This window comes from Pezoporus occidentalis, unplaced genomic scaffold, assembly GCF_034315485.1.
Source record: "Pezoporus occidentalis ecotype Australia unplaced genomic scaffold, CSIRO_AGI_Poc_V1 ctg197, whole genome shotgun sequence".
NCBI classification, from domain to species: Eukaryota; Metazoa; Chordata; class Aves; order Psittaciformes; family Psittacidae; genus Pezoporus; species Pezoporus occidentalis.
In genome coordinates, this window is record NW_026913822.1 from 1,101,029 (window position 1) to 1,120,468 (window position 19,440).

Consider the following 19,440-nt stretch of genomic DNA (forward strand, 5'->3'; position numbering starts at 1 on the left):
ATGCTATATATTATATAGAAAAGCATATATACTTTTAAATATCTGTAAAATTATATATATATATATATATATATATATATTCTCCCTGCAGCAGACTTGTCCCCAAGCTCTCAGTGGTCTGAAGCAGGGCAAGCGGGCCCCGGTGACACTTTGCAGGCCATCAGCACCCCGAAACCCGCCTGGGCTGGTCGGGAGTGCTAGGCATCCCAGTGGGGATCCCCGATAGGCTTCTCCCCTTGGGAAGAAGTTTGCAGGGCTCCCCCTTTGCTAAGCCCCCGCAGGGCCAATCATGGATGACCTCTAAAAATACCCAGAGGCGGCATTGATCCCTCCAGAGCAAGAGTGATTGGTATTCGCCCCGGAAAGGCGAAGTTTCACAAGAGGAAAACCACCTTCCAGCCTGACACAGCAAAAAAAAACCAAACAAAACACAACAAAACCCATGGTGAGAGGGGTGGGGTTGGTAGGTGGGAAGAGAAAAAAATTTGCTTATCCAGATGCTGTAAGAAGTTCACTAAATGCATGAGAACAGAGGGAATAGCGACATTGTTAACACAAAACATTTAATTAATAATGACTTCTCTTGATTGGGAAGATGAAAAAGCCTTTTTAAATCAGTCCAGATTTACTGGACTAAGAGCAGCCAATTTATGAATATGGAGGCTGTATTGAGTCTGCCTTCTTTCGAGATGTCATCTGAGGGGTAATAGTATAGGTGAAGTCATTTAGTTACACTGTAGAAACTTTTATAGTCCCTTTCTCGGGAATTCAATTCAGCGCTTCTTTATTTTATTAGTAACAGACTGATTCCATCAACACCGCTCTCCATGTTTAGAGGCATGACTGCTTGAAGCAATTAGGCTCCCCAGTCAGCACACATATCCTGACCACAGCAGCACCACTAGGTCCTTATGTGATCCATCTCTTCAAAATAGGAAGAAAGCCAGAATAAAACATGCCTCCCTCCCAAGTGTCCGGGGTGGTGAAACCAATATGAAAGCGGGCTACCAAAATTACCCCTTTCCCCTTAAGAGGCGGTGTGCGTGTAAAGAAATAAAATTATAGCCCTCTCCTGGTAGCACCCCGCTGCCCGTGTTTTCGGCAGTTCTGCCATTTCACGCGTTTCGCACTGATATCCAGCGTTTTGTCAAACCGCTGCGTAACTCCTGCCTCCCTCCCATCCCCCGCTGCCTTCGGTGGGGCTCCGTGCCAGCCGCGGGGGTATCCCACAGTAGGGTTTGTCCCCCCAGGGAAGGCAGGATGCTCCCGTCTGCTCCGAAGATGTGGGTCACATCCACGGGGGGACGGACAAACCGTCACCACGGGTGTTTTTCATTTTGGGGGGTATGTGTCCGTAGCTGGCAGCGGGTGTCAGTCCTGGCAAGTCCCGTTCCTCTGTTCCCCCTTTAGTCCTTTTGGGTACCAACAAAGGACTTCCAAGCAGGAATCTACGTCCTCCGCTCTGCTAAGTGGACTTCCTTCCAGGAAGGGAAAACGGTGGAGGGTTGGATGGAGGGAGAGCGGGTCTGATCTGCCCAGCCACTCTCCCCGCACGGCACCTATCTCCCCCCGCATTCGGCGCAGGGCTTGGCACCGGATCAGTGGGGCTGTTCAGTGAGGAGGGGGGAAGCAAGATCCTGCAAAGCCGGAAGGGGGCTTCGGGGACCTTCCCCTTCCTCCTCACCTCCAAAAGTCAGTATCTCAGCCACTCACGGGTACAAGGACTATCTCCCTCCTCCTTTCCTGGAAGCCCACAGAGGGGATCCGGGGTGTTCAGCAGATAGAGCCATCCTACCAGAGCTCTACAGCACCAGAGAAGAAAAATCTCTGTAAAACGAAATAGGCAATCAACTAAAATCTATTCTCTTTAAATAAACTGATTCCTTACTATTTTCCCAGTGTTGCTGTAAGTTGCTGTCTGTGATGTCCCCCAGGGCTCTTTCCTCTGCTCTCTGATTTGGTGCATAAAAGCAGCTCTGAATGATGGATTACTGTGTCACTGCAGCCTGCGAAGGATTAATTTGTTTCATTGATTTCTCTTTAGGCAGATTGCCAGAATTCTCTGCTTCCCACCTTTCTCCGGCATTTCCAGCAGTAATAGACAGTAATAGCCTAAGACAAATCAGCCGATTCTTGTAAAAATAGAAACACAGTATCCTGAAGTCCCAGAAAAGCCATAAAGAAGTTTTCTTCTTGTTGTGCTTTAAACCCACCAGTTCTTAAAACGAGTCCGTCTTCTCCCTACTTCCCTTTTATAACAAAGGTTGCAGAGTCCTGGGGTGGAGAAGGGGGGTCTGCTTAGTCTCAAGAGCAATTCCGTCAAGCAGTTGCATGTGAACAGTGGGCATTTGACGGTTCACAGAGAAATGTTTTGTTCATGCTCAGCAGCAGGGTTAGGAATCACAGGACCAAGTAAACAGTTCATTCTCTCTTAAAATTACTGGTCTGCCTATAGATAATCTATTATCGATCCATCTGCCTGTCTGGGGTATCGAGAAGAAATGCAGTTTTATGTCAGGTCCTGGAGTCACTGGTTTGATGTGGGTGGGACCAGCCTCTCCCAGATCAATTTGTCTGCATGCTTTTGGGATAATCTGATCCCCAAAATCAGGCCTTGAAACACTGGGATGTGGTGGGAAAAGAGAGTTGGATACCCCATTCAGAGCAGGCTATGGGACGACGAGGGGAGACCCCATGCTGTATACAGTCTGCTGCTGCTGTTCTGCCCACAGCACTGCTCTTTTCAGATCCACTTTACCAACAGCACACGTGGCCAGCTGCACAGATCTGTTTGTTTCCACAATGCAGCGCTAAAAATTATATTGATTTAGTGTTCTCAAGTTAAACTTTAAATATTATTAGTCCTATAGTAAAAAGTAATGTTGTCATGTGCCATTGTCTTTCCAGATCAGACTTGTGTAAAGCCGTGTCATTCTGAAACAGCAGTTTTAGATAGCACCAAGGGTAGAGAAACATTTATTCACCTCTGTATCTGCCTCGTGATGAAAGCAACTCAATAGCTACTTTCAAAGGGATGATAGATTTATCATACTGGATAGCAAAGATACACTGTGTTGCAACCCTAGGAAATTGTAAAGTTACAGCCGTATTATTATTTCTGCTTTCTGGGAGGATGTTAGCCTGTTACTTCCTATTTTAATTTACTGTAATTTCAGGTCGAATCCAAATACCAGTACTTGCGTCACAGCATGATTTCCTTGATATCATGCCAGAAAATACTCCTTGCCCTGCCTGAGCAATGTTGCTTATATTTACTTGCATGAGGTCCCTCTGGGGTGCGTAGAGCCCTTCCCCACCTAACATAGTTTTTTAAAGGAACTTTGATATCAGTCATAAAAAAAGTCATGTGTTTACTCCTGGGAATACCTAGAAATCCTTACATTGTCTGGGGAAACCCCGCAGTGAAGGTTAGCCTGCAGTAAAACAAGGGTGGCTGCCTCCAGGCAAGGTAGCCTGGAAAATGCTGGTATCCTGGGGAATGCTGCAAGCTTCCCTTCAAAAGCCTCTCTGGTGTAACATGGACCCTTCCTGCCTCTCCCTTTCCTGGCATAACACAGGCTCACTCTGCCTGGCATTCCCACTCCTGGTGGTTTTTCACTGTCACGCAACTTTGAAAGGAAAGGCACAAACCACAACATTTCACATCTTTCCTGCTCAGATAGCCAAGCCCCAAGGAGGCTTGGCTTTGGATGCAGGGCCTGCCTTGCTTGGGAGCAAGCACTCCCATCCCCCCTTCTCTTTCCTCCTTACCAACCTTTTTCAAGCTAACATGGGAATCCTCTTTCTCCTTTGCTAGGCACTAAGGAAAGTTTTGCTCTTGGTATATAATGATGACAATATTCTTGGCTTGAAAAGTTTGAGTTAGGAGCAAGAGACAGATTTCCACCCCACCCCTCACATTTGTAACAAAACAGGCAGAATCCATCACAGACCAAACTTAAAAAGCTTAAGTGAAGCTCACATCCTTTCATCCCTGCAGGACTGGAGGGAAACTGTTAGATTAGCAAACATTAACCTCTCGCATAGTTCTGGATGTAGGATTAATGTCTACTGAAGGGACAGCTGTATGACCCTCACACATACACTAACTATGCATTAAGGCTGTCACTCTATTGATCGGGAAAAGTTTGTGTGAAGAAGCATTCCCCACCAGGGAGCAAACCAGACTAGAGCTGGAAAAAGCTATTTGTACTCTGTTAAGACACACTTCTAAAAAACCTCTGTTCCCGTTTCTGGCATCCATAGTGCAGATGAGCTTAAATCTGCATGCTTTCACCCCAAGGTTCTGCTGTGTACAGACCACACACAATTTCCACCTGTGACCTTGGGATTGGCTCATCCGTGGGCAAAACACAGATCTATGCCAATGCTGGGTTCACACATAGTAGAGCATTCCTTGGGCTCTGCCCACATGGGATTTTGAGTACCCAGGGGATTCTCACTGGCTGTACATTAGCGTATCTACTTCCATTTAGGGAATTTGGAAGAGAGTCCTCTCTGAGATTTTCCTTTCTTACCCCCTTATCTAAGAAAAAGAAGAAATAGGCATGGAAACTTGTTTGTCAAACTTTCTTCCCATTAAAAGATGAAAACTTCATGCTATGAAAACACAGGTTGATTGTTTCCTAGGGTTTGCTGGGTTAAGTACAAACACTAGGCTTGGACTCTGGTCACACCCTATTTTCATGTTAGTCTAAGTCTTCTTATAACACAGGAATTCCACAGAAGTAACAGTGGGTTCAGTGCACTTCTGAAAACAGACTTATTTTAGTTATATAAGTGAATAATATTTAATATTTAATTGAATATTTAATTGCTTGAAAGAGTCCAGCGCAGAGCTACAAAGATGATTAAGGGAATGGAACATCCCTCTTATGAGGAGAGGCTGAGGGAGCTGGGACTCTTTAGCTTGGAGAAGAGGAGACTGAGGGGTGACCTCATCAATGTTTATAAATATGTAAAGGGTGAGTGTCAGGATGATGGAGCTAGGTTTTTTTCAGTGATGTCCAGTGATAGGACAAGGGACAATGGGTGTAAAGTGGAGCATAGGAGGTTCCATGTGAACATCAGGAAAAATTTCTTTACTGTGAGAGTGACAGATCACTGGAACAGGTTGCCCAGGGGGGTTGTGGAGTCTCCTACATTGGAGATATTCAAGGCCCACCTGGACAAGTTCCTGTGTGATGTACTCTAGGTTACCCTGCTCTTGCAGGAGGGTTGGACTAGATGATCTTTTGAGGTCCCTTCCAACCCTTAGGATTCTGTGATTCTGTGAAAATAAATGCTTATTGTTTAAGCCTGCATATTAAACATTCAGGGTTTCTTGGTGTCGTGGTTTAAACCCAGTCAGGTAATTAGTTCGCTCACTTCCCCCCCTTTTCTTGCCCTCCCCCTGCTCTCGGAGGGATGGAGAGGAGAATCGAAAAGAATGCAACTCCCACGGGTTGAGATAAGAACAGTTTAGTAACTAAGGTATAACACAAATCACTACTGCTACCACCAATGATAATAATGATAAAGGAAATAACAAGGGAAGAGAATACATCATCTCACCACCAGCCGACCGATAACTCGCCCCCCCCAGCCTGACCAAGCTCTGACCGATACCTCCTCCAACCCCGCAGTCTCCCAGCCCTTCTGGCTAACTCCCAGTTACATCCTGGGCATGACGTGCTGTGGTATGGAATACCTCTTTGGTCAGTTTGGGTCAGGTGTCCTGTCTCTGCTTCCTCCTGGCTTCCCCTCCTCCCTGGCAGAGCATGAGGCTCACAAAGTCCTTGGCCAAACCAAAACACCGCTATCAGCTCTGTTCCCAAGCTGAAAGTCAAAACACTGCACTGCACCAGCTACCAAGAAGGGGAAAAATGACTGCTACTGCTGAACCCAGGACACTTGGATCCATGTGATATTTGTATGTCAAATATTGAACTTTCAAGCCCTTGGTGGCAGCAGAAGCGGCTGTGCTGTGGGCTCCTAAGCATCCTGAAAGAGGAAAGGAGAGAGGTGCATCCCCCAGAACAAACTTGAGTGAAGCTTACATGCCTGGTGGGCTACCCCAATGGGGACAGTGACCAGCAGTGTAGTGCGTGATGTCCCATACAGAGCCTTCAACCAGTGTTAGGTGCCTTCTGAAGGTAGTTGAAGAGAAAACGTGATGAGATGAAGCCAGTGCCTTTTTATTCAAGTCTGCTGTGGCTGGGGCATGTACTGAAAAGATGAGTTTTTTGAAGTAAGTTTGCAGACAGATATGTCCCATACAGATTGTCCTACCTAGTCCTTGTTAACATACAAAGCAGAACAGAACCATGCACTGCATAAAATAATACACTTTGTTTAACTGTCCCTGTGGGCCACACATGACTGGAGAGAAAGGTCTTGCAGGCAATGTTTTGGGTGCCTGTTGGGCTTGGTGGTCTGCAAGAAGTTGCACATTCATTCTGCTGGAGGGGCACAGACTGGGTCCAGAGCAGCTGCTGAGAGTAGGGGCAATGTGCTAGAGCTGAGTTGTCAGGAGCTTCTTTCTAGGGGGATGAGGAAAGGACAAAGAGAACTTCAGTCCCCCTTGGGCAGAGGGGGCACCCAAGCTGCCCCTTGCAACAACCAAGCCAAAATCATGGAATCACAGAATCACAGTAAGGTTTGGGTTGGAAGGGATGTTTAAGCTCATCCAGTTCTACCCCCCAAGCCATAGGCAAGGACACCTTCCACTAGACCAGGTTACTCCAAGCCCCATCCAGCCTGGCCTTGAACACATCAATAGTTCTGCTCCTTCTCCCCTAGTCTCTGCATAAGAACGGTGTTGTCCTTGTCCCATGATGGTCAGAAACAAGGTATCTTACTTCCCAGAGCTGTGCTGTCCCCACAGATGAAATTCTGTGTTTTGACCCTCTCCTATAAAAGATTCCTGCTTTAAATAGTTTGTGTAAATAAACATTGACAATATTCTTGAACACTGCCAGGAATGGGGCAGCCACAGCTTCTCTGGGCAACCTGTGCCAGGGCCTCACCACCCTCACGGGAAAAAACTTCTTGCTAAGATCTCATCTCAATCTCCCCTCTGTCAAGTTAAAGCTGTTTCCCCTCTTCCTGTCCCTATGGGCCTGGCAGACTAGTGGTCCTTGCGGAGGGACCACCACAGGCACAAGCTCTGCTCAATGCAGTGATGAGCCTTGTCATTTACAGGGAGTTGAAGATTTTACCCAAAGCGTGGTTTTGTCAGTAGTTACCTGGCCAGCAGCTTGTGACTTGTGTAGTCTGCTATCCCGCGTTGAATAGTACATCAGAAGGAGCTGCAGCATATGCCGTGGTGCAGAGTCTGTGCTGATAACTGACCAAGCTGCGAACTGGCCAAAAATTATTCCATAGGGCAGTTTCCAAAGGAAATGCTGATTTGCCAGAAGAGTCTTTTACAGGAATATATCAATTTCATCAGCTCTTTAAATAAGGCAGCATCAAAACTCTTTGCTAGAGCAGTCCTGAAATATTTTTCGTCACTTCAAGTTCATATAAGAGAAGCAAGGCAAAAGCAAGAGCAGCTGTTTTAAAATAAAATCTTCCAGCTGAGGTGTTTTGACTGCATTTAGCAGTGCTTGCTGGCAAATTGTAAGGGTCCTGGACTTTGCTCTGAGCTGCTGCAGTGCTGAAACCCTGCAGTTCTGGAATATATGCAAATATTGGCTTTGGTCAGCCGCAGTTGACATGTATAAGGAAAAGCAAACCCACTGGGAAGAGAAACAAAGCAGTCTCATCTGATGGGCACAATGGGGATTTGTGTCTTCCTAAGGATGGATCTCTCTCTTTAGAGTTTTTTTATAAGACAACTATTAGGCCCTGAGCCCAACTTCTGGATAGTATTAAAGCCAAGATTCCTGACTGAAAAGATGAACATTCAGTTAGACATCTGACACAGTTTATTTTTTGTGTGCTGAGCAGTGGGGAGCAGCTTTTGTTTTTGTTTTTTACTATTATTATTGACGGTCATTTGTAGCTGCGTGTTTGGGTAGGCAGAGAGCTGCTGGATATGTGCAAGCTGGAGGCGAGGAGGTGGAGAGCATCAGCCCTGTCATTCTCAGCTCACCTCTAAGCCATTTAGCTCAAATGGCCAAATGAAAGGTTAAAAAAATACTGGTACACCAAGGTGCCCAAAACCTGGGCAAAATCACTTCTCTGGAAATGTGTTCTCCTAGCAAGTGATTTGGTTTTTCCATCTAATTAATTTGTTTTTACTTCACCTAGAAATTTGAGGTGGCTTACTGCATAGAATGGCATTCAAGTGGTTAACACTCAGGCACTTCTGAAACAGTACTTGTAAAGGAAGTATGGTCTCTTGCCCACCCATTAACCTCTTCTATTACTAGGCTTTTATACCAGCAATAGTAAAATTCACCTCCCTGCTGTATGTGTTGATGTATTGAAGATCAAAGTTCTATAGTTTGCAAAAAGATGGAAAGTAGAACATTATTTAATCTATTTGTTTAGTTAGAACTCAGTGTTCAATGAGTAACAAATTTCTGGTTGTCCACAAAGGGCATGAATGAAAACACCAAATGAACGAGCAGAGATTTCTTAATTCAGATTTTATAGCCATTCCTGTATTGACACTCTATTTTTTCTGAGTGTAAAATGTTAAAAGTATGTAGCTCATCACATCACTGCCTCATTACTACTATCACAGGCAGCGTATTAAAAAACGATGGCATCTGACATAGTTCCAGTGCTTTACATAGCTATTAAAATTAACTGCACCAGCCATTTATTTTAATTTACACTATGTTAAGCAGCATTAAAGAAACACAGTTGTGCCTCTAAGCAGCTCTTTGACTTTACTGTGTTCCAGTATACCAGGAAGACCATCACTAGTAAACCACGCATGTGTGCTGGGGGAGATCATGGCTGTGGAAGGGAAGTATGCCAGCCTCATCTTACAATCTGCTGATTTTTAACATGATAACCATCACATATGTGTACGAGGTTGTGACTGGAAAATTATCCCTCTTGGACATCCTTTTCTAGAGAGCTCAACATGAACATTGTTGACCAACTGCTGTGGTGCTGTGGTCACCCTTCAGCTGGAAAACCTGACAGTGACTTTGGTTGGAAAAAAGTTTGTACATCCAGTCAACACTGTATACTAGAATAACATTTCCTTAGACCTTCTGTATTTCATTTTTTGTGCATTCTAAGCCCTTTTTTTTTGCAATGATATTAGTAGGCATCATTGGCATTAAAAGTAACTATGATACTTACCTATCAAAACTGTATTTACCTTCTGTGTAATGTTTTCCGGATTTTCCCTATTTGAATAGTAAAGACAAAAGTATTTCCACATTCTATTATGCTTTTTGTAATTTTCCTCAGCTTAATTAACAGAGACAAATTTATCTTATAATTCTTGCCTTTTTAGTTTTCAAGTTTCCTGTCTCATCCACTGACATGATGGCACCCTGTCTGGGCTACAAGCATTTCCACAGATTTAAATTCAGAATGCTGCGTTCTTACTGGAAATAAAAAAAAAGTCCCAAGACATGAGTTTTGCAACTGGTTGCACTTCAATCGTAGTTTACATGTGATTTGATATTGTCCCTTTGAAATGACAACAGCTTTAAAGAAGATGTAAAAAGCAGGCAGTGACCCCTTGGGAGCATTATAAAATAGCATGAGAATGCCTGTAACAGTAGGAGCAGTGTCCCGGCTATATTCCAGTTTGGCTAACTACATCTTGTTGCTTTAGATTCAGGTTTATTTGTGAGCTTGATCCAAAGTCTCCTGAAATAACTATTTTCCCATTGCACATTCCATTCTGGCCCTGGACTAGTGGTTCTTCACTGCTCAGTGAAGCTATGTCCATGTCCTGTTTACTTTTTTTTCTTAAATAAAGAAGTAACCTTTGATTTTACTGGGAAAGTATCAACCTCACATCTGGATCGCAAATAAATGATCAGTAAAATCCTTAAAATCCTTCTGGTTAAAATATCACCAAAATATATAATACATTTAATTTTACCTTTTAAAGTTTCTTTCTTTGTCATATGTGCCCCACACCATGTAAAAAAAAAAAATAAATAATGACACTACTTAAATAGAAGTGAAAAGAGGCAGAAATCTTTTGATGGACCTCCTCTGTAGGTAGGGGGAAATGCTAAGAATAAAGTAGCTCACATCATTGTCCTATTCAGACATCAGGATATTAAAAAAAGATTATATATATTTACAATATGAGATAAGAATAAATATTACAATGAGTTAAAATTCCAACACAAGAGAAATCTGCAGTTAACAGTCTCTCTGTGTAACGCTAGCTGTGTGGTTCAGAAGTTTTGTTTTGCAGCAAAAGCCTGAAAAAGGAACTAAACATTAGAAGTCTGCACTTTTGAATATAATTAACACATATTAAGCTACAACTTCTGCACAATTTCATATATAGGGTGGTGGTTTCTTGTTTCCAGCTCTGTCTAGAGCTATCTATCTGATTCTGTCAGATTACTGGTAAAAATACAGAGTTGGAGGTCACATCTTATTGGATAATCATACAGCGTAAGGATGCTTCTCAGCTACAGAAAGAGGGTGAAACAGCTGCTCTTTAACAGATGCCACGCTATATGAATTATGTCATTTCCATAGTTATAAAACAACTTGAGAAAATGTACTATAACAATATGATGTATGCTAGGATTGATTACCCCCAAAATCCTTTCAAGAGGAAAAATGGGGAGGGAGGAAGGGGAAGAGGGGGAAAATCTGTCTCTATCCAAGCTTCACATCCTAAAGGTTTAGCTTCTGTGGAAGAAAACCTCACATTCAGCTGTTACATCGGGTGGTCACTCCATTTGTGTATTCATTATAAACATTAAACAGTCAAATATATTACTTCCAGTAAATATGAATAGTTTAATTTGTTCTGCTGAGAGAGAGACAACTATCAGAAATTGCAATAAAAGTCACGTAATGAAATAAGAATACTAGAAAATCTGAGGATTTTAGTATGGTCCATTATTCATTCAATTCCTGGCAGCCTTTATGATTACAAATCACTTGATTGACTTACTAGACATTCTCAAAGTGAATTATGAATCAGGTTCATTTTTCCTGGTTGAGAGTTGGTATATGTTGTAACTCTTCCACTTTGTGATATATCAAGTTCTTGTAACAGTAATAAGAGATATAATCAACTCTTTATTTCAGGACAAATAAATTGCCTTTTCAAAAATGAAATGTGGTTGCTAACATTTTAACAGTGTGCATTGTAATTCCTTTCTGCTATTCTCAAAGTGCAATCTGCTGTGATGACTTACCTTCTGAGTATTTGACTTTGCTGAAATGCTATTAAGAGGCTCGCACCCTTAGTCTGTGCATGCTGACCTCAGTGAGAATTTGGTGCTGTGGCTGAGAGCAGTGAGGGGTCCCTTTCCATGCTGAAAAAGAGCCTCAGACACCTAAACCCTGGGCCACAATTTGCCCTTTTGTGCCTGGCTCTGATCTCAGCTTGGGAACGCCAAACAGTTTAAAAGCTGTTTAAGTTTACTTTGAAAAAAAAAAAAAAAAAAGAGAAGAATCTCTTCTAGTGTGCTTGACCCTCGAGTCCTCTTGCATGAAAAACTCCTTTAGGCTTTTGTGGAAATTATGCAAAAAGAATGACTGGTAGGCTGGGGTGGAATTTATTTGTAGAACAAATGCACAATCAGATCCCAAATACTCCTAGCATAGGTTTAGTGTGAGGTGCATTTCACCTTCAAACGGTCTATCGGGAAACAAAATATACAATAAAGAAAATAAAAAAGAGCAGGCTGAGGCTGCTTGAAATCTCTGCTAGTGTCCAAGCTGAAAACTACCATGAACAACATTTACGCTTTGCATCTGCATGTCAGATGTGGCCAGGACTGCTGGTTTGGCTTCCTTGAGTGGCTTTGGGTCCCAGTCAGCTGAGCCAGCTTCTGTACAGGGTGACACGGGATGTGAGTACCCAACATACCATTGGGTGTGAAGTACAGGGCACCCCAAGTCCTCTGGCACGTGTGCCAGAGCACTGCATCTTCCCACATGAAGTTCTCTGCAACAGCCTCAATGCAGTTCCCAATTTTGCAGGGAGGAGAGGATTTTTCTTCTAGCTAGGGAGTCAGTCCTGGTGTTTGAGTGCTTATTTTAGCTCTGTTGAAGGGACAGGCTGATACTCAGTAGGTTCACTTTATTTATAGAACAATTTCAAAGACTTTAATCGCCTCCCAAGCACAAAAGCATGTTTCTGAAGCAGGATCTTGTGGGAGAAAAGACGTATTACCATTTTGGTTTTCGGAAAACCTTAATATGGTCATTCATTTTAGAAACAATGGTTATAGACTTCAGATTTATTCCTTATTCTTCTATCTCATTTCTAATCTTCTAATAACCCTAATTAAACGCTGAGTAGCTTAGAATATTATTAAATAGTTTTCATAGGATTTTTTTTAAATTTTATTTCTGATTACATCATGAATACAGATTATTGAATATTCCATTCATTTAAAAATTATAATTAAGAGGATAATCCCCCCCAAAAGATGTTTGCAACAATTTCACTAAGCTGTGTTAATTGAGTTAGGGGATAAGAAATGAGATTTAAAGGGTGTGCAAGGGGTAAAATCAGGTTTATAAATCAAGTGGATTATGAAATTGGTCAGAATGGAGGAGGTGGTGGGTCAAAAACTGAATGCATGGTCTGAATAGAAAATTCACTTACCTTTAGGCCACGTGCCTGTCTTTCACAGAAATGGTGTTGCAGTGGCACCCAATGTAATGCGGTTAAACACTAAAGGTAAAAAACACTAGTTAAGATCGCATGTTGCTCATCATCAGGCAAATGTGTGCAACAGGAAATGACATGGAAAAGACTGCTTTTTTTTTTACTGCATTTTGTCCCCTGATGTGCTGAAGTGCGCCAGAACAGCTTCCAGCATACATGTGTCCCAGGGGTTGGGATCATTGTCCAAAGCAATGCATTGAGCAGCGCTCAGACAGTAATGTTTTTGATGCATTTGGTTCAAGGTGTTGAGCGCGGACCTTTCCAGCATTGTTCCCCTGTACTTACACTTGTTTATAACTCACTAGTTGCCACCATAGCATGAATTTTGTTAGGTTATGTTCAGTAATTCTCTGAAATGTTGATTGGGAGTTGATTATTGCAGCTTTTCTGGTGACCACTTTTTTTCTTCGTGGCTATCTACCTCTTCCTCACCATAAAATTACAGACCAGTTCGGGTTGGAAGGGACCTTAAAGCTCATCCAGTTCCAACCCCCTGCCACAGGCAGGGACACCTTCCACTAGAGCAGGTTGCTCCAAGCCCCACCCAACCCGGCCTTGAACACTGCCAGGGATGGGGCAGCCACAGCTTCTATGGGCACCCTGTGCCAGGGCCTCAGCACCCTCACGGGGAAGAACTTCTGCCTAAGAGCTCATCTCAATCTCTCCTCTGTCAGGTTAAAGCCATTCCCCCTTGTTCTTGTGCTACAGGCCCTTGTCCAAAGCCCCTCTTCAGTTTTCTTGTAACCCCTTTAGGCATTGGCAGCTGCTGTAAGGTCTTCTTGGAACCTTCTCTTCTCCAGGCTGAACAAGAACAAACCATGCTCACCAGCTCTTGTAGCAAAACCTTAGCACTAACATGTCTGGAATCCAACTAAGATATTTTTAATTGTGTTCCTTAAACTCTGCATGAGTAACTGGAGACACTGGCATACTAATGGAATTTCTGGAGTCATCATTACATGGAAATTACAGCACCCTTTGCTGTTCCCTACTGGGGCCATGAGAGGAAACCAGTGCCAGTGAAATTGAGACCGGGAAGAAAAAAGACAGGAAAGCAAATGAAGAACTTAAGCTACTGGGAAGGGATGATGAAGGCTGGATGCCTTTGTTTAAAGCACAGACAAAGGCAGCCTAGTAAAAGAGGCTAATCCACACAAGCAACATCAGAGAGGTTATCACATGCATATCACTGGCACATGAGTTTCTTACACTTACACTAGCGTCACTTGGGAATTAAAGGAATCTTTGGAAGAGCAGGATAAATCCCTGCATATGAACTACGGACACTGGAAGGATGGTACATGCTGCCTCTTTCTATTGTATGTCTACTAGTTTCACAAGGTTTGTACTGATTCAGGGCAGAAGGGATGATCTAAAACCATCATACCTCCCCATGAAGCTAGGGAGAGGTTGACAGCGAAGAAAGAGCTCTTAAACCCCAGAAATAAAAGTACAAAATTAATCTGAATTTGATCAAGAAGAATCAAATACTGTAATGGCTGATGGAAACATTAGTTTTATAGTCTCAGATATGTAGGTTGGGATTTAATCTGTTTAGATTTTTTTCTTCCAATCTTAAGAGCTTTAATTATTTTTACAAAGAGAAAAAAAATCAATACATTGTTACATACTATTAATAAAAAAAATCCAGTATCATTGATATTTGAAAACAGAAATCATAAAGAACATATTGCATTCACACCAACTACATACCAAGTAGAATGTTAATAACATTAACCTTTATCAGATATTTTCAAGAAATACCACTATATTTTTTTGCAACGGCTTATATCTGTCATTTAACTGACATGATCTTTGCTAAGTTTGCCAAATCACTGAGGCCTGAATACCATTCAGCAATGTTAATTTTGTTTTCCTATTCCAGCCTTTACACAATTATTCTCATGGCAATCATTCTAGCCTTGAGTATAAATAATACTTCAAGTGGTTTGTTGATATCCAGAAAATGATGTGTATCTACATTAAAAGATTCTGGAATCTAATGGGAGAACCATGCATATTATTAAGCTGAAATGCCTATTTCTTTCCTCCCAGATGGGAAGTAGTACAGGGTAGTGCCATGGCATATGCATTAATTTTATTCCTTCCGCAAATTTTAGAACATATTATTTTTGCAGATTTTGAATCTTTGCCTCCTATCAAATATCCAGGAGATTTAAATAGGATTTTGCTGCAGTGTAGACCTCAATCTTAACACTTAGGACCCTGGATAATTCCCACGTGAGCTGAGGAAGAAGAGCATAGGAGCAGGAGAAGAGTAAAAGGAGAAATGATAGTTTGGTAGGAGAAATCCTTGAGGATTAACAGGGGCAAAAAGAGAGACAGAGAGTAATTTGCCTGGCTCCCATATTTCAGTAGTACTGATTGAATATGCTGGCTTTGAAGGTTCTAACAATAAATAAAGAACACATTTAGAATGAGGGGCATTACAACCAAAGAATAACGAAAAACATAAATCACAGTACCTGCCCATCAGTCTTGTTACCCGATTAATACACACAAATAGTCTTCTATTAAAAAATTAGTCTGTACCAGATTTCTTCTTAACCCTGTGGAATTTTTTAGGACATTATCCTCCACAATTTTTATTTCATATTACTTGTTTTTTTTCTAATTCCAGGCCTCTTCTTCCTTTTTCTTTCCTTTCGGTCCAGTGGGGATTTTTTTTTTCCTCAGGACCTGAAAAAGAGGAAGGAGCACACTGCATCACACACTGAATGTTTATGTTGGAGTGAGCTGTGTGGGAGCATTTCCTCTGTCATTTTATATATACTCTAAAGGCCAAGTTTAAAATCAGTATTGTTGATGTTTGCAGATGTACAAGCCCAGCGGAACCTCAGCTGGAAAGGCTGGTAGTTCAAGGAGGCACAAGATAGTACGAAATGAGGGTTGGACTTACATGATCACAGTTTGTCTCTGTATTGCTTTACATTCTGGGTTCCTGTTACTTGGTCTTTGTATACATTTGGACTTCACAGGCTGTGTCCATTACTTGTAAGGAGTTTTAAGTCAACATCGTTTAACAGCTGTGTCCTTGAAGACCGGAGTCTGGAGTTGTTGTTGAGTCTTGAAGAGAGCCCTAGGAGAAACTGGCTCTGGGAACAGCTGCAGGTTCAAAATCTGATTGTCATTTCATCCTGGCTCAGCCAAAGGCTGCAATGAAATATTCCCCGTGGTTCTGTAAAAGCAAAGTTGCTCATTGAGCTCCGAAGTGGAAAAGCGGTATCCACAGGTGAAGATGTGGACAAGGTATATGGTGTTCTCCACAATGCACTGCCCAAGGCAGCTCGCTGGAGAAGTGCTGCCCATCACACATGCATGATGCCTACAGCCATGCCTCTCCCTTCTAGAAAGCAGAAGCTCTGGAGGACTTTGCTGGGGGCTGTGGTCCTTCCCGCTGCCTGAAGGCTTTCTGAACAGAGAAATACATCTGTCTCCAGAGCAAAAAAAAACATTATGGCATACAGACACACACGGCTTGACTTGAGCAGGATGAACCTGAGCCAGGTCAGGTCCAGCTATGTAATGCATTTCAAAAGCACATGTTGGATGGACAAACACAACATGTTTGAATATGCAACAGTGCATATTCAGCTGCGGACCTACATATAAACTGATGTTTTTATTATCTACCCAATCTATCTTGGTTTTAATTCAACCCACCTACCCTTAAGAAATACCTCTAGATCTGCTGTCTCCCCACTTAGTAGCTATGGTCAAAATATCCTTAGTTTAGACATCACAAGCACCCCAAGCTTAGGCATCTCAGCTAAGTACTTTAGCCAGCCTTTATTTCAGCAGCTCTTTTTCTGCTTTTTCTTTTTTTTTTTTTTCTGTCAAGATAAATTCTGTTGTGTCTGAATCCCTCTTTGTGCTCTTCCCAGCATATCAGGCAGTGATGCACTGCAGTATCACACCCCTCTCTGGAATGCTATTCCCTCAAAGACTCCCATGGCACAGAGAGATTGGTAATGTTTTCTGAGCTTCTTCCACTATTACCACATTTTCTGTAGAGGATCAAAATGGATTATTTTCATCTTGACATGCAAATGCTTCGGCTGTGCCCTTGGCTGAGATCTTAGCATTGACTACAGAAGTAAAAGATACAGGGGTAGTAGCTTTCTAATATCACATATGGAAGTGGCAATCTTATTTCTTAAGGAAAAAAAGGAAGAAAAAAAAAAGGAAAAGCAACTGTAATCTGTTGTGCCTAGCAAAAAACCAGCCTAATAAAAATATTGCCTCATGCACATACTGATTACTGTATTCACATGCAGTCACTGGTCTGTGCAGGGGCAGATGAACATTGTGTGTAACTCAGGTTCTTACTGCTGTACTCTGATCTGCCCGTTTGCCTTACCAAAGTATCAATGGGAAGAAAAGGCACATGAATAATTTTATCAGGTCAGATTACAAACCCAAATATGAACACTTAATGAGCACTGGAATTAGAACAGAAGTAGCAAGGATTTCCAAGTCTCCTTATGAAATGCTTAAAGAGCTAAAAAGGTCAAATTCCTCATGAATTTTCACTCTGCACAACAGCAGTCGAGTAAATGAAATAACACGACCTGCAGAGTGGTGCAGGACATGACCAGCAGAGTACGTCAATATACCATGAACATATGACATAAAAGTCATTGTGTTGTATTAACAGGAAAGAAATGATATCTGACCGTGAGAAGACTCCCACTGACTCACTGTTTCTAATTATTATTATATTCTTTTTCTGAAGAAACAACAGTGACAAAACACCATCAAGCAATTGCCTCTTGGCTAGCATCCTCAGCAAACCCTCATGACTGTTGACTCAAAGGAGCAGCCCAGCAAGTAAGTTGTTAGCTCGAATGAAAATTAAAGCAGAGACAAAAATGTCAGCCTGGGAACTGAACTAATGAGGGAAAGAATGTGCATGAAGCTGCCAGTGCAGTTTTAAATCTCAGAAAGAATAAAGGAAAGGAGAGCTACCAAAATTAACATGTGAGGCTGAGGTAAACAGGAAAAATCCACATCCATCGTTACATTGCACAAAGCCGATGAGTGTACAGCTCCCACCAGCAGTGGTTTAAGTACTCCTTTCCAGGCTAGAACTCCAGATAGGGCTTATGGTAGATGGTGAATTAAGTGTGGGCTGACAGGTCAGCAACTCAGTGCCACTGCCAGCCCGTACGATGTTCCTGCTTTCTGGCTTGCAATCAGGAAAAGTGACAAGACAGGGTTAAGCAACCTGAGTGTGTCCTTTGAAGCAGCTCCTGAGGAATAAAATCTCTGTTGTAAGTCAGGGGGAGTGCTTTGGCACAAGATCTCAAGTGGACTGAGTGGGGCAAGGAGTTGGAGGGGAAAGGTGATAAAGTCACACTGGGTTTGCTCTGCAGAGCCCCTGGCTGCCGCTTAGGCTGAGGTCTTGGATACCGTCCACCCACAGGCCTCTTGCCAGGGGATTTGCTACTGTAAGAGCTTGGCTTAGGCAGGATTTTATTATCAAAATTGTCTCAATTCTTCTGTTTTATTAAAATCTATCCCAGCCTTCCCTTCTACCCCAGGAGAAGGAATATTTTATATATATCTGGATGAAACACACAAACAAATTCATTTCCCATGGATAATATATTCAGAGTAATTTGCTTTTCAGAGTCAGGAACTCAAAATGATGAATTTATTATGCAAAGTAATAATTGCAAATTATATTGGCAAACTCCATTCCAGAAAAAAAATGGAGTACTGATGTAACTAAAAAAATTAAAAAATGCTGGCTGCTAAATTGGGGCCACTGCAGATATTTTAGGGGGTTATATATCTCTGTTCCACCTAAACTACCAGAGGCAGTAGCTTTCATTTTAAAGGTCTAGTGAGATACTGTAATTAATGGGCCCACCTAACATCATATGTCACACTTGTATTGAGTAGTAGGACATGGTGCACATTATGAATGAAAGTGAAGGAAATGGTTAGCATCATAAAAAATTTGCATCTCTTTCTTGTTCATTTGTTTAGTGCAAAGAAATACAGTTGGATTATGAGAGAATTTGACTCCAGCTTTTGGGTCAAGCTAGCTTGTGCCTTTAGTGAATGGCAAATTTTGACTTTATGGGTCCCTACAGCATCTAAAATGCCTCATTAGTAATTCCTTGGAGATATATAGCATGGTACAAGGATAACTGGAGCCCACCTCCTCCAGGTGAAGCCAAGGCTTGTGGCTATTCCTCCTTCCTGTTGACCACTGGTTCCTTGCCTGACTTGGTCCTTCATGGTCATCAGCAGAAAGCTAACATTTGTCATTGGATTAGGTTGAGGTCTCTAATGCAGGGCTTGTCAGCTACCTGAGATTTATTTGCTTTGCTGGATCTCTATATTGTGCTAGGGGTACTCAAAGGATTAATTTGTAACCAAGGTGTTCTTCACAGGAAAGTACAGCTCTCTGATGCTACAGAAGCATTTTCCTCTATGGCACACATGTCCCATTAGGAAGTACTCCGCAGTAGGTTATGTTCTGCAATATAGTTGAGATTTGTGGGTAATTATAAGAAAAATAAAGATAATGGACTTGTAAACAGAACAAGTAGTAGGTGCAGTAGTAATGCTGTAAGACAGAAATAGACATGCCACATTAGAAAGCGATGAAG

General features: G+C 42.2%; 1 long non-coding RNA gene across 2 annotated transcripts in view; it reads left to right on the plus strand.

Annotated features, from left to right (window-relative positions):
• Positions 1 to 17,535: 17,535 nt before the first annotated feature.
• LOC134163009 (uncharacterized) overlaps positions 17,536 to 19,440 on the plus strand; it is a 50,744-nt gene continuing 48,839 nt past the window's right edge. Inside the window, exon 1 of one of the 2 annotated variants that reach the window (XR_009964524.1) lies at positions 17,536 to 17,647. This is a non-coding gene — a long non-coding RNA (uncharacterized LOC134163009). The remainder of the gene's footprint in view (positions 17,648 to 19,440) is intronic. The other variant, XR_009964523.1, reaches the window with a different exon arrangement.